The 14,675-nt window shown below is 38.4% G+C and overlaps 1 protein-coding gene across 6 annotated transcripts in view; it reads right to left on the bottom strand.

Annotated features, from left to right (window-relative positions):
* Positions 1-14,675, bottom strand: part of LOC104861106 (ubiquitin-conjugating enzyme E2 W) — a 377,455-nt gene that overhangs the window by 280,867 nt on the left and 81,913 nt on the right. The window lies entirely within an intron of this gene.

Below are 14,675 nucleotides of genomic sequence, written 5' to 3'. Positions count from 1 at the left end.
TTTTGGTACCAGAGATTGGACTTGGGCCATTGTGCTTGCAAGGCAGGAGGTGGCACCACTGAGCTAAATCCCAGGGCCCCAGGAAATATAATTTTGAATGCTCACAACTCTGTACGCAAAAGTTTTACTGCCAGAAGAAAAAGGAATGATCAGAAGATTCACTGGGTCTCTATCCCACCTCTGTTGGCCTGCTGTGGGTTGAAAGTATGCATCAAAGTCATTGTATTGGAAGCTAATCCCCAATGTGATATTATTTAGAATTGAGGCCTTTAGGGAAGTGATCAGGTCATGATGACTACCCTCCAGAAGGGATTAATGTCCATAAATCACTTCAGGCTGGAAGTGGTGGCACTTGGGAGGCTGAGGGAGGAGGCTCACAAGTTGGAGGTCAGTGTGCGCTATGTAGTAAAAGCCTCTCTAAAGAAGCTTCACAAAGCTGCCACTCCCTTTTGCCAGTCTGCTCTCCTGCCATGTAAGAGTGCAGCAAGAAAACTTCTAAATCTGCTGATGCCTTGACTTTGAACTTCCCAGCTTCCAAAACAAGTAAATTTCTGTTCTTTATACATTACTCACTTAAGATACTTTGATATTGCAGTCCAAAATGATTAATATAGCAAGGCATGATGATTGTAATCCTAGTACTCAATAGTCTGAGGCAGAAGGATTGCTAAATTAGGGGCCAGCCTGGGCTACATAGTTCAAGGACAGGCTAAACCATAAAGCAAGACCCTGTCTCAAAAACTAAACTAAACTAAATTAAATAAGGGCCAGGGATTTAGCTCAGTGGTTCTGCTGCCTGCCTTGTAGGCACAAGGACCCAAGTTCAATCCTCAGTACAAAAAAAAAATAAAAAATAAAAAAATAAAAATAAATAAAAAAACATAAACTAAATTAAATAGACAGAGACAGACATGAATACAGCCTCTTAGGTGTAGCTTTTGTGAAAGGAAATCCCAAAACAGTGATCACACTGTCATTTAGCTGCTAGGCTCACTGAATTTTCTCAAACCATTTAGGTCTTATCCAATATCCCTAGCTCAAGAATAGTCTGGCTCTTTCTGTTTCAGTTCCACATTAGTGACACTTTTCCATTTCTTTCCAGTATCTGATAGAACTACAGTATAAGAATTGGCCTGGCATGGTGGTCCATGACTATAATCTCAGTACTCTGTGAGACTGAGACAGGATAATCAAAAGTTTGAGCTCAGCCTGGGCAACTTGATTAATTAGCAAATCCTTGTCTCGATATTTAAAAAAAAAAAATTAAAAGGGGATGGGGTGGTAGGTCAGTGTGAAGGCTCTGGGTCCAATTACCAGGACTGGACTGAAAAAACAAAAAGCATAGGGCCAGGGATTTAGCTCAGGGGTGCCATGTCTGCCTTGCAAGCACAGGTCCTGAGTTTGATCCCTGGTACCAAAAAAAAAAAAAAAAAAAAAAAAAAAAAAAAAAAAAAAAAGCAGGCTCAATAAAACTGTCAGATTATCCTTGGACACTCTAAAGTCAGAAAACAACATAAAAGACCAGTCTAAAAGATAGACTGCAATACAGTGTTAGGCATGGAAATTCGAGAGTATATAGATTCCACTACAAGGTCATAAACAGTCCTGATCCAGAACACCATGTACAGTATCACAATTCCCTGGAATCATTACACTGAACATAAACAGATGCTATGTTGGTAAAAGATCATCTGATTAAACACATCTAAGAAGCTGTGAGTTGAGCTTTTCTGCAGGACTTCTCAGATTTCTTCCAGTGTAGATGAGTCTCCAAGAAAGGGATAGGATATGCTATTCCCAAATGCAGGCAACCATAGAAACTCTGGCTGGAGCCAGGCATGGTGGCTCACGCCTATAATCCCAGCACTCGGGAGGCCAAGGCAGGAGGATCGCTGTGAGTTGAGACCAGCCTGGGCTACATAGTGAGTTCCAGGTCAGTCTCAACTACATAGTGAGATCCTGTCTCAAAAAACCAAAAAAAAAAAAAAAGAAAAAAAGAAAAGAAACTCTGGCTGGGAGCCCAGTCATGGAACGTATTTTGGGACACACTAAGGCACATCTGAAGGTCAAGCAGACAACCTTGCCTGTAGATACAGCAGAAGGCACATTTCAAGTAGGAATTACAAGATTTCTGGTAAAACAAGTAAGATAATTACATTGCTAACTTCCCCCTCTACTGTTAATCATCAAGTAATCATATTATATAGGTCTTCATCTCCATTCTCTATTAGTTTCCACTTCCTTAGTTCTCAAATCCAGAATATTATCTGGGCTTTTTTGTTTTTGTTTTGTTTTGTTTGTTTGTTTTTGGCACAGGGGATCGAACTTAGGTCTTTGTGCTTGCGAGGCAGGCAGCAGAACCACTGAGCTAAATCCCCGGCCCCAGAATACTATCCTGAAAGAACCATCAATGACGCATTCAAGCAACACCAAAAGCAATCCTGGAGGAAGATGATGACCGACTTTTCATTAGAAATTAGTCAAGAAAAATAGAAAATATGACATGGTTTTAAAACATAAAGATCAATGCTTTTTTTGTTTTGTTTTGTCTTTTAGGCTTTTGTTGTTTTAGGAGACAGTCTTGCTAAATTGCTAAATTGTCCAGGCTGGGCTCAAACTTGCAATCCTCCTGCCTCATCCTCCCAATTGCTGGGATTATAGCATGTGCGACTGTGCCCAGCTGAGTCACTGTTTCAAAGCACAGGATAACAAACTATGGCCAGTGTGTCACAGGTGGCTTGCAGCCTATTTTCTAAATAAAATTATTGAAAATAGTCACATTTTTTTCATTTTCATATTACTTATGGCTCTGCTTATGTGTCTGCAGTTGAGTAGTTGTAGTAAAGTCTGTCCAAATTATCCAAAATAATTGAAATGAAAAATCTGCAAACCTCCCCCACTTAAAAGATAGAATCAAAGGGCGGTACTGTCCGACATTTATCTTTTTCAAAGCCATTTTTCAATGAGTTTTCAAATTTAAGCTTAAAATAATGCATTAACTATACTGCTCCATGACCTTCTCCATATAATTGTGTTTTCCTTTTCTCTTCCAGATATGAATCTCTATCCTAAATGTGAAAGACACGTGGAAACCCTTTCTTCAGATTGGTACCTCCAGTTTAAAATAGCAGACTGAACACATTCGTTTTTCTCTCATTCCTCTGAAAGCCTAGCAGAGAGAAGTCTAAGAATTTAAAAGGCACACACAAAGACAAGCAGAAAAAAGGTATAGCTTCACGGACCAAGGAAGCTGAAGCCTAACAAAAATGAAAAACAAGCTGATTTTACAAAAAGAATCCTGGCAAAGTTTAGGAACAGAGAGGCACTAGATAGAACTCGTAAACGGGTAAAGCAGTAGTAGGCTTTCAACGTAAGAGTTGACTGAAAACTCTAAGAAGTCATTAGATTCATTTCTACCCCCATAGCAATACAGTTCAGCCACTATTGCTCAGTTCCCTTAAGAGATGGGTTTATCTTCAGGAAACTGTTCTAGAGAAGCCCAGCGCTCAGGAACACCAGATATTTTATAGGCAGTTAACTGACAACAGGGAATTTGGTGAAGATGAACTGTACCAGATGTCTGAACCAAACTGTTCTCTCACTCTGGCTGTTTATTGCCCAGCAAAATTTATTCTCCCTTCTCCATGAAAACTGACTTATTGCAGGGCAAGTGAGATGTCAGGCAGGGAGCCCATTCCCCGGCCTATCCCAGCTAGCGTGACCATCTGACTAAGCTCTCCCCGAAGAATAAGTACAAACACATTCCTGGACCTGAACTGCCCTTTGCTCTTCCCCTTTCCTGGAGCTGGAACCTGAGCTAGCCTGAGAGACTGTTTTACTGATTGGAGAAGGACAACACCCTAAAGCAGTGGTTCTTAAACCTAAATAGGGATCCAAATCACTGAGAAGGCTTGTGAAGTGCCAAGCACCATCCCTAAAGGTTTTGATTTGGTAAATCTGAGATAGCCAGAACATCTAAATTTCTAACAATATTCTAGGTGATACTGATGATGCTGGTCTGGGCAGCTTACCCTGAGGACATACCTCAAAGCCCAGACAAAGAGAAAACAGACCCCCACTTTGACAGTTAATGCAAAAGAGAACTACATTGTTCTTCAAACCACTGCGCTTTTAGAAATCTTCAGCAGCACAGCTTTCTATCCTAATTAAAAGTCCTGGGCTGGGGATTTAGCTCAGGGGTTCTGCCACCTGCTTTACAAGCACAAAGTTCCAAGTTTGGTCCCCCACACCAAAAAAAAAAACAAAATAAAATAAAAACAACAAAAAAAGTCTTACCCACCTCCTGGAAGTGTGGCAGGCAAGCTGACTATCAGGCAAGAGACCAAAGTGTCTCTAGAGAAACTTGCCAACTACAGAGAAACAATTTATAGATACATACTGACTTTGGGAGTTAACAGCAACAACAATCAGGCTTACTATCTCTCTTGCTATAGTAAATCTTTTTTTATTTTTTGTTTTGTTTTTTTTGTTGTTGTTGTTTTCTGGTACCAGGGATCGAACTCGGGTCCATTGTGCTTGCGAGGCAGGCAGCAAAACCACCGAACTAAATCCCCAGCCCCTTGCTACAGTAAATCTTAAATTATTGTCAATAAGCACTGCCCATTCACTGACAACTTCAGTGTCTCCCATACATTAGGAAAAAGGAACTAACATGAAGACTGAGTCTAAAAATGAAATTAAAAAGAAAAGGATTGCCTTCATCCATTTGGACGCTATAACAAAAATATCATAAACTAGGACAGGTGTGGAGGTGCACACCTGTAATCCCAGCACTTGGGAGGCTGAGGCAGGAGGATCGCTGTGAGTTGGAGACCAGCCTGGGCTACATAGTGAGTTCCAGGTCAGTCTCAACTATACAGTGAGACCCTGTCTCAAAAAACAAAAAAAAAAAAACAAAAAAAATCATAAACCAGATGATGTATAAAGAACAGGCACTTACTGCTTATAGTTCTGGAAGCCGGGAAGTCCAAGATAAATGCACTAGCATAGTGGTGGCAAACATATGCACATGTGTTATTTTTCTTTTAAGACAAAAGATACTAATGTCTGAGTTGTTTTTTCTTCGAAAGTAAAACATCAGTATTCAAGTTTAAAGGCAGTGTTGGCAATAAATAATGGGTTTTGGGCTGCAGTTTGGGCACTCATCTTAGAAGGTTTGCCATCACTGCACTAGAATAATCAGTGTCTGGTGAGGGCCTGCTCTTTCCTTCATAGACAATACCTTCCAGCTGTGTCCTCACATGACACAAAGGATGGACAAGCTCCCTTGGGCCTCTTTTTGAGGGTACTAATCCCATTGGTAAGGGTAGAGCCATCACATCCTAACCACCTCCTAAATCTCTAATCTTTTTGTTTGTTTGTTTGTTTTTGGTACCGGGGATCGAACTTGGGTCTTTGTGCTTTTCAGGCAGATGGCAGAACCACTGAGCTAAATTCCCTGCCCTAAATCTCTAATCTTAATACTACTGCTTTGAGGATAATTTTTCAATATATTAATTTTGGGGTGACATAAACTTTCAGACCATAACAAAGGCTAGGATTAAAGAGAAACAATGGAATTAACAGGAGCTTGCTTTAAAAAAATTATTATTCAGAGTTTAAAGAATACATTGTATCAGATGGGATTTAGCTTGGTGGTGCTACAACCTACCTCATAAGCACAAGGTCCTGAGTTCAATACCTAGTACAAAAAAAAAAATTTTTTTTTTGTATTCCTGAAAAAAGAATTGGATGCTATAAAAAAAAGTTACCAACTAGGGCCAGGGATTTATTTAGCTCAATGGTTCCACCACCTGCCTCACAAGCACAAGGTCCTGAGTTCAATCCACAGTACCAAAGGGTGGCAGGGAGTTACCATAAAAAAAAACAAGTTATTAGAAAAATAAATGAATTAAATATTTAAAAAGAAGAATTAATCAAAGAGATAGACAAGTTTATCAGACACAGCTAAAAGATGTACAAATGGAAGCCTCTGGAAAGTTAAAATGGAACTTAAGAAGAGACCTGGCTTATGAGTATTGCTTTTTCTTATGTCTTTTAGTATTTTTGACATTTTAAGTTAAATGAACACATTGCTTTGGTAAAAATAACTCTTACCTTTAAAATTCACTGTGACTAAAGTCTATCTAAGCCTTGATAGAGTCCAGAACTGGAATTAAAAGTGTTAGTAAATCTGCAGCTTCTTTAAAAAAAAAAACAAAACAAACTGCCGGGCGTGATGTTGGGAGGATGAGGCAGGAGAATTGCTGTGAGTTCAAGACCAGCCTGGGCTACATAGTGAGTTCCAGTTCAGTCTCTCAACTACATAATGAGACCCTGTCTCAAAAAAAAACCCAAAAAATTAAAAAAAAAATTTAAAAATTTTTTTTAAAAAACTGACTTTTCAGGGCTGCAGTGTAGCTCAGTAGTAGAATGTGTGCTTAGCATGCCAAGGTCCTACCTAGGTTCAGTTCCCAGCAACACACACACACACACAGTTAAAAATAAGTGACTCTTTAACTTTTTGATAAGCATTAAAATCTATTTTCTTTCCTATACTCTATTGGGAAGAGGAAGTACAGAAATAGAGGTAGCATTGGTTAAATTGAGGCCAATGAAAATCTAAAATCAAGGGAAAATTTAAGTGAGCCAAGAACTTTCTTACTTATAAAGCTGGTTTAAATACTCAACTTGAAAATGAAGTTGAGAAAAGGAAGCTATTCAATTAAAAGAGTCTTGCTTCCCAAATGAAGACAGAAATATTCTGACTGAATATGCTATCAGAAATAAGTAAAGCACTTACCAAGCACTTGAGGACACTGTCACAAACTAACTGTGCTCAAGAACATTTTTTTCCAATCATGGACTGATAACTTATACACAGTAAAAATGAATTACCAAAAAAATTAAATTAAAAACAAATACAGCTTACAAGGCAAGTTTTCTTTATTAGGTTAAACTAGGAGAGTAGAACCCATGGCCTAAGGGCCAAATGCGATCCTAAACAGGTAGTAGTCATGCAACCATACAAGATCATATACTTTTAATGTTATGTGATTTTAAAAAATTATTTATTTTGAGATAAGGTCTCACTATGTAGTATATGGTGGCCTCAAACTCCCGCCAATCCTCCTGCCTCAGCCTCCTGGATGCTGGATTTACGTGTGCACCATCATGCCTGGCTTGACTGGACTGTGCAGTGCTCAAGCTCAAATGCCTATGTGACAGTGGCAAGCAGTGTAAGGGAAGGCGCGGTGTTGTGCTACTCTGGTGCCTCCCACACACAGTCCAATCAAAATCCATGCAAGGGCTGGGGATTTAGCTCAGTGGCACCCTGCCTGCCTCGCAAGCAGAAGGTTGAGAGTTCGATTCCCAGTATCCAAAAAATGGGGTGGGGGGGGATTTACCTCAGTAGTTCCACCGCCTGCCTTGCAAACTCAAGGTCCTGAGTTTGATCCCCAATACCAAGAAAAAAAAAGGCGGGGGGGGAGAGGAAAGAGAAGGGCAGATAGCACAAGGGACAGGAAGTAAAGCAGTTCCAGTGGACAGTATTTTGTCCTGTATATTAGAGGGTACACCTTCACATGGTGGGGGAGTACATTCCACATGGCTAGAACGAAAGGAATAAAATTACTTGTATGCAACAGGGAACAGGTAGTGGGACTAGTTCAGACAACATCATCACTGCAAAGACGCTGCAGTTAGTTAAAAATGAGAAAAGACATACTAAGAGCCTCAGAAAGTTTGTTTTGGTGTACCAAAGTATACAGGTGCATCTACTGAGATTTTTCAGCAACCTCATACAACTGTTAAATTTTTAAAAATAGGTGGCTGTGGTGGAGCACGCCTATAATCTCAGTACTTGGGAGTGAGGCAGGAGGATCCCTGTGAGTTTGAGGACAGCCTGTGCTACATAGTGAGTTCAAGTCCAGCCTGAACTGTCTGAAAAGGCCCTGTCTCCAAAAATTAAATAAATAAATAACTTTAAAGCTAAAGAAACTAATGCGGCTGTATACTACTAGTGCATGCCTATAATCCAAGACCTCTGGGAGACTGAGGAAGGAGAACTATAAATTCAAGCCTATCCTGGGCAACTTCATGCCTTAGAAAGATCCTGTCTTAAAATTTAAAAAAAAAAAATTTTTTTTTAATGGGCTTAGTTAATGTAAAGGCCTTAGGTTCAATCCCCAGTAGGCAAGGAGAAAAAAGAAGAGGACAGAAGAAAAAAGAGAAAGAGGAAGAAGAGAAAGAGCAGGAAAAAGAGAAGGAGGAGGAGAATAAGATGAAAGCAGTGAGATTCCCATCTCAAAAAAGAAAAAGAAAAAAAAGAAGTACATACTTACAGGGTATGAAAAACATTTACAATCTTCCACCTTTTTGAAAGATACAGTATATTATCATTATCTGTGGTGTGCATTCTTGTTGTTGTACATACTATGGGTTTAAGCAAATGACAAGTAGCCACTGATGTACAAAGTAATACTACTGTCCTAAAAGTTCTGTGTTCTAGTGATTCATCCCTCCCTTCTAACTCTTGCCAACTAATTATCTTTTCATCTCCATATTTCTGCCTCTTTCCAGAATGTCATGTGATTGGAATTATATGTAAATAATATTATATATATTATATAAAGTCTTTTCAGGTTGGTGTTTTAACTCAATATACATTAATTTTTTTGTTTCTGTTTATTTGTTTGAGACAGGATCTTGCAATGAAATTCAGACTGGCCTTGAACTCACTATGTAGCCTAGGCTGGCCTCAAACTCACAGCAATCCTCCTGCCTCAGCCATAGGTGTTAGCCATCATGCCTGGCCTACATTGTTTCTTCTACATCTTTTTATAGCTTGTTAGCTCACCCTCCATATCCTTCTATGGCTTCTTTTTAATGCTAAGTAATACTCCATTATATTAATACAGCACAATTTATCCATTTACCTCCTAAAAGACATCTTAGTTTCTTCCAAGCTTTAGCAATTATGAATAAAGCTGCTATAGACATTTGGGTGCAGGTTGTTGCAAGGACATGAAGTTTTTCAACTTGTTTGGAGAAATATCAAGGAATGAAATTACTGAATCGTAAAGCAAAAGTATGCTTTGTTTTGTAAGCAACTGCCAAACTCTCCTCTAAAGTGTCTCCAACATTCTGAATTCCCACCAGTACTGAGTGAGAGAGTTCCTGTTGCTCCACATCTTCACCGATCGGGTGTTGTCCTTGCACCAGATTTCAGCTAATTTTTCTCTTTTTTATTTTTTGGTACTGGGGCTCGAACTCATGACCTTGTGCTTTTGAGGCAGCCAGCTGCACCACTAGGCTAAATCCCTGGCCCTCACCTAATTCTAATAAATGTGTAGTGATAACTCGTGGTTGCTTTCCTTACGCTTGATTTCAATTCAGTAATAAATTTATGTGTATAATCAAACAAAAATATGTGTGTCTAAGCTAGGCATTGTTGCACATGCCTGTTATCCCAGCACTCAGCAGGCTGAAGCAGGAGGATCACCAGTTCAAGGTCAGCTTCATCTACATAGGGGGATTCTATAAACCCCACCTAGTCTCAGGATTAAGCTTAGAAGGTTATGTCTGAGAATTATAGATAGGTTTTATTATTTTAAACTTATCTGCATTTTATTCTCTTGTACATGTAGCATTTTACTAGTTTTGTTAAGATGATCAGAGGGAAAAGTCATCTTTTAAAACTTCTGATTTATACTCTTAAATGAAATAAATTGGACACGTTTAAATATCATTGTTTCTCTTAATGTGAGAAACTGAAAATAGAAATAAGAACTAAAATGTATAATAGATATTAGGAAATGGGTTTAAATGGGAAGGAGAACAAAGGGAGAGAGAAAGGATGAAGGGACAAGAAAAAAAGTGAAAACAAGGAAAGAATGGAAACAAAGCTTTTGTACATAGAGAGGGGAGGGGGCTTGAAAGAAGGGAGAAAGGGGAAAAAAAGAGGTGGGATGTATCATGTACAGGTACAAATTCCCTATGATGAGTGTTATCATTATGTATGTTTAAAATATACCAATAAATGTTTTGCTATTTAAAAAAAAGAGGCTTTTCAGATGGGCAAAGCTGCTTGAAACACAATAAAAATAGCATTCTAATCATTTCCTTAAAAGACAACTTCTGATTTATGATTTTTCTGTACAATAACTGGTTATTTTTCTTCTGTTTGTTTTTGTTATTTTGAGACACTATGTAGTTGAGATGACCTACAATTCACTATGTAGCCCAGGCTGGTCTCAAACTTAGCGATATCTCTGGTTATTTTTCTTCTGTTTGTTTTTGTTATTTTGAGACACTATGTAGTTGAGATGACCTACAATTCACTATGTAGCCCAGGCTGGTCTCAAACTCATAGCGATCCTCCTGCCTCAGCCTCCCAAGTGCTGAACTACAGGCATGCGCCACCACACCTATTTTTCTTCTTTTGTAAAATTAATACTAATCTAGTTGATATACTAAAACACTTTTGTGTTTTTAATTAATTGTACCTTATTTAAGAAAAAAAAATTTATATAATGATGCCAAAGAAAAAGATCTCCAGGGCCGGGGATTTAGCTCAGTGGTTCCACCACCTGCCTTGCAAGTACAAGGACCTGAGTTCAATCCCCAGTAACCAAAAAAATAAATAAATAAATAAAATCTCCAAATCGAATGTTCAAGTAGGGATGTAGCTCAGTGGTGCAGTGCTTACCTAAGAAGTACTATAAATAAATAAATAAATAAATAAATACACAAATATTAAAAATGTTTAGGAGTGTCTTCTGATCACCATCAGGAATTTACTTCAGGTAGCTGACATTTTTGTGACATTCCCAATATGTACAGAAACACTTTAACATTTTAAACAAAATATATGCTAAGCAAAGTAAGGATATAAAGTTTAAATCTCAATTAACATATGAAGAACTTTGAATTTACTTCTCGCTTATTGATTTTTAGCATAAAAGTGTCATTTACTCAACTTCTTATAAAACATAGGTTAATATACAAAATAAAATAATCAAATAATGTCTACTTTGTACACCATTACAACTTATATACATTCCAGTATTCAGCATATATTTAATAACTTATAAGATTCAACTAACATCCTATGTTTTATGTACCTTATCCAAGATCTATCATCCAATAGGCACAACTTTAAAATGTGTTTAAGGAACTTCTGGTAGCTTCTTTGTAGGCTTTACTGTAGTCTTAAATTATCACTTCATCTCCAGCCTTTTGTCTTTGAATTGTTAGGGCCTGGAAATGAATCCAGTATAACTGCCATGTCGTTCTTATCCAATGCTATAAGCTCATAATTAGTTTTACATTTTAACATATTGAGGGAACTTTACATTTCATATTATTTTTAACTTTAAATCACTGCTTGACTGCTGCCTGCCTCCCAAGTACAAGGGCTAGAGTTTGGATCCCTGGTACCAAAAAAACAAAACAAAACAAAAACAAAAACAAAAAAAACCAAAATGAAACAAAAAAACACACCAAAAATAAATATCGGCTTGAATAAAACAAATCACTATGCAATTTAGCTGTTGTCCTTAGCTGTATCCCTGCCATATCCCTCCAACTGCCCAGAGATTATATATTCACACACAACCTCATGGGTTAGAGGTTAGGTTAGTACATATCCAAGTTCAGATCTGTCATCCGCCATCTGGCCAATTCAAACAGTTCAATAGTGAAGGCAGATGTTCTCTGCCCCTTAAAGTTCTCCAACCCCATGGTCATGTGTATTGGGAAACTGCCTCCCCTTACCACACTGTCCTGATGGAGCTATCAATCTTGGTCACAGAGACCCAGTCCTGGCCAAGACTCCACCTCCACAGCTTTAGCGATGGTTGAGAAGTAGTGCAAACCTAAGACCCCAAAAAAACCAACCACAGCCTCCTCTAAGTGAATACACAAACACTGGGAAAGAGTTCTTTGTTTTCTTGGAGTTGCCAAATTGGGAAAATAGAGCTGTCAAGGATGCCCTGGCCCACTACTGGGAAGAATCTACTTGTAGAATAAAGCTAATCAGGCTTGGGCGTGGGAGACAGAGCCTCTTAGGGTTAGGGTCCTTGCCTCCAGCTATTCAGAAGTTGGACCACTCTGAGATTATTTTCATAAACCAACAAATCCCTTTTACTTGCAATCAAAAATAGACATAGTAGAAGATCTAAATCTGGCTCAAAATGTGCAGAATAGTGAGGATGTTTAGGAACATTAAAAATAATCTGGGATGGGGTGCAGCTCAATAGCTGAGTGGTTAGCTCTGAGCTGGAAATCATGGCTAACATGCAGGAGGTTGTGGGTTTCTTCTCCGGTACCACAAAGTTAAAAACAAGAACAAAAACTAATCTGAATTTTCTTTTGACTAGTGAGATTTGTTACTGATCTTGAAACAGTTTTGTCAACTAAAATCCCATATTTATTCTAAGTAGGATTTCTCCTAAATTTTTAGTTTAAATTGTTTTTACTCTCTATAAGAGAATAAAACTTTGTATACTCTGCGATTGTTCCCTTGCTATACTCTCATCCACAACCATTTATACTCCTGAGCTGTAGCTGAAAATAACATTGTCTTCCACTCTTCTAGAAATTGTTAGGAGAAACTTGGAAATGAGATAATAGTCATCCTCAAAACCAGATCTCCATCAGAATCAGACTGCAAAGTTTTATTTCCCCAAAGTATATTTTCTAGCCTCGTTCTAGTTCTTGCTGGAAAAAAGCTGAGCCAAACTAATCAAACATGCAGCAACATTCTATTGAACAAAGTCATAATTTTTTTTTTTTTTTTTTTTTTGGTACCAGGGATTGAACTCAGGACATTTTGCCTGCAAAGCAGGCAGCAGAACCACTGAGCAAAAAAGTATTTTCACTTTCTATCTCTGAGAGGCACATAGGAACTCATGAAATTCTCTTTTCAGCATTGTGAATACAGAAAACATTTTGGCCATGTAAAAATTCAAACTACATTAATTCCAAAGCACTGAAATGAGCCTAAGTGAGAAATTCAATGCTTGGACATAAAGAGTGGAAGTTTTATTGGTTTAATCATTCGTTTAATTAACACTGAATTCTTGATTTATAGCAATACGCAAGCAACTAGGGATTTTAAAAAAAAGATATCTTACTTACTTCAAGCTCAAAGTAAATTGCCATGACTTAAGTTGTATTTCCAGAGGTATTTTTTTCTTGTTTTATGTATTCACATTCTTCTTACATCCAAGAAAGCAATGTTCTTTAAAAATTCCTTTGATAAACTACATTCATAATTAGAAATATCACTGAAGAACTTTACTGTTACACCTTGAGGAAAAATATGTTCAAGTAAAATTAGTGTATTCTTCTAGTCTAAACCCATGAGACTGACTTCAGTGGCCTGGATTCCTAAGCTAGAAATCACGGTCAATTACACTCATCAAGATGGCTTTTTTAATCAAAGTGCAAAGATAGTAGTTCAATGGGATTCTTGCTGTAACCCCTGGCAAAAACACATTGGATTGGGAGCCACTGTTCCAGGACCCATGAATTCTTCCTAGTAGAGACAATGCCCCCATATAGCTGTCTCCAATTCAAACGCATACACAACATTCTGGACAATGGCACCCATCTTTAGGGAATGGTCTCAAGTTTTGGGAAGCCTCTCTCAGCACCAGCTGTGGCCGCAGAGGGCAGCTACTACTGAACCTAATGATTTTAGTGCCCATTTCAGGAACATCTTACTAATGGCCTTGGTGATCAGCTATCCTCTGTGGCTTCTCCTGGAACAAAATCTTCTAGGGTATTCTGACCTCATATAATGTTCATTCTAGCATGCCTACTTTTTTTGAGACTTTTATTCCTTTTTTTACCATCTGCTATGGCAATTCATTCAATTTGGCTTAGTGTGGACAGTTTTCCTCCTGCTGTCTATGATCCACTTTAGTAAGGAGTTCACATCATTTTCTAGGGTACCTTGCTGGGGTGTTCAAAGTCCACAGGCCAAGAGAAAGTCCCAAAGGCAATAAACTTTTCCTTATCATGTTGCAGCCCCCTTGTTCAAGCATCTACAAAACTGTACTAGGGACCCTCCCCTGGGTCCTGCAGGGAACTACTGAATAATCATCGCAGGCACTTAGGGAGTACAGTAAGTACTGTTCCTCATTAGTAGAGCCAGTGTATCATAGGTGGGTTATGCCAAACCTAGCTAGGTATAGACCTGACAACTAAGATGTTCTCACAGGGAGGGATTCTAACACCATAGTAGAGGAGTGAGCAACCTTTACAAGCTCTAAAATTTCAGTCAAGAGAAGCCAGGGCCAGGAATTTAGCTCAGTGGTTCCGCCTCACAGAGGCAAGGTCCTGAGTTCGATCCCAGGTACCCCCCCCCAAAAAAAAACCCAAAAGCTTTAGTCAGCCATCCCAATGACTTCATTTCATATCAAGGATCTCAAGTTTTTCCAGTCTTGGCCCTGACCTTGACTTAACGAACCTATCTCAGTGGGGCAAACATCTTTAAAGTCTTCTTAAATCTGATTTTGGATCTTGATGTGGTAGTGCAAGGCTATAATCCCAACTACTTGGGAGGCTGAGCTACTGTAGTAGGATCCTAAATTGGAAACCAGCCTGGGTAACATAGTGAGACCCTATCTCAAAAAAAAAAAAAAAAAAAAAAAAAAAAAAAAAAAAAA

The sequence above is a fragment of the Fukomys damarensis genome, unplaced genomic scaffold (genome assembly GCF_012274545.1).
Source record: "Fukomys damarensis isolate Sample0158 unplaced genomic scaffold, DMR_v1.0_HiC HiC_scaffold_5, whole genome shotgun sequence".
NCBI classification, from domain to species: Eukaryota; Metazoa; Chordata; class Mammalia; order Rodentia; family Bathyergidae; genus Fukomys; species Fukomys damarensis.
This window is presented reverse-complemented; position numbering and strand designations above follow the sequence as displayed.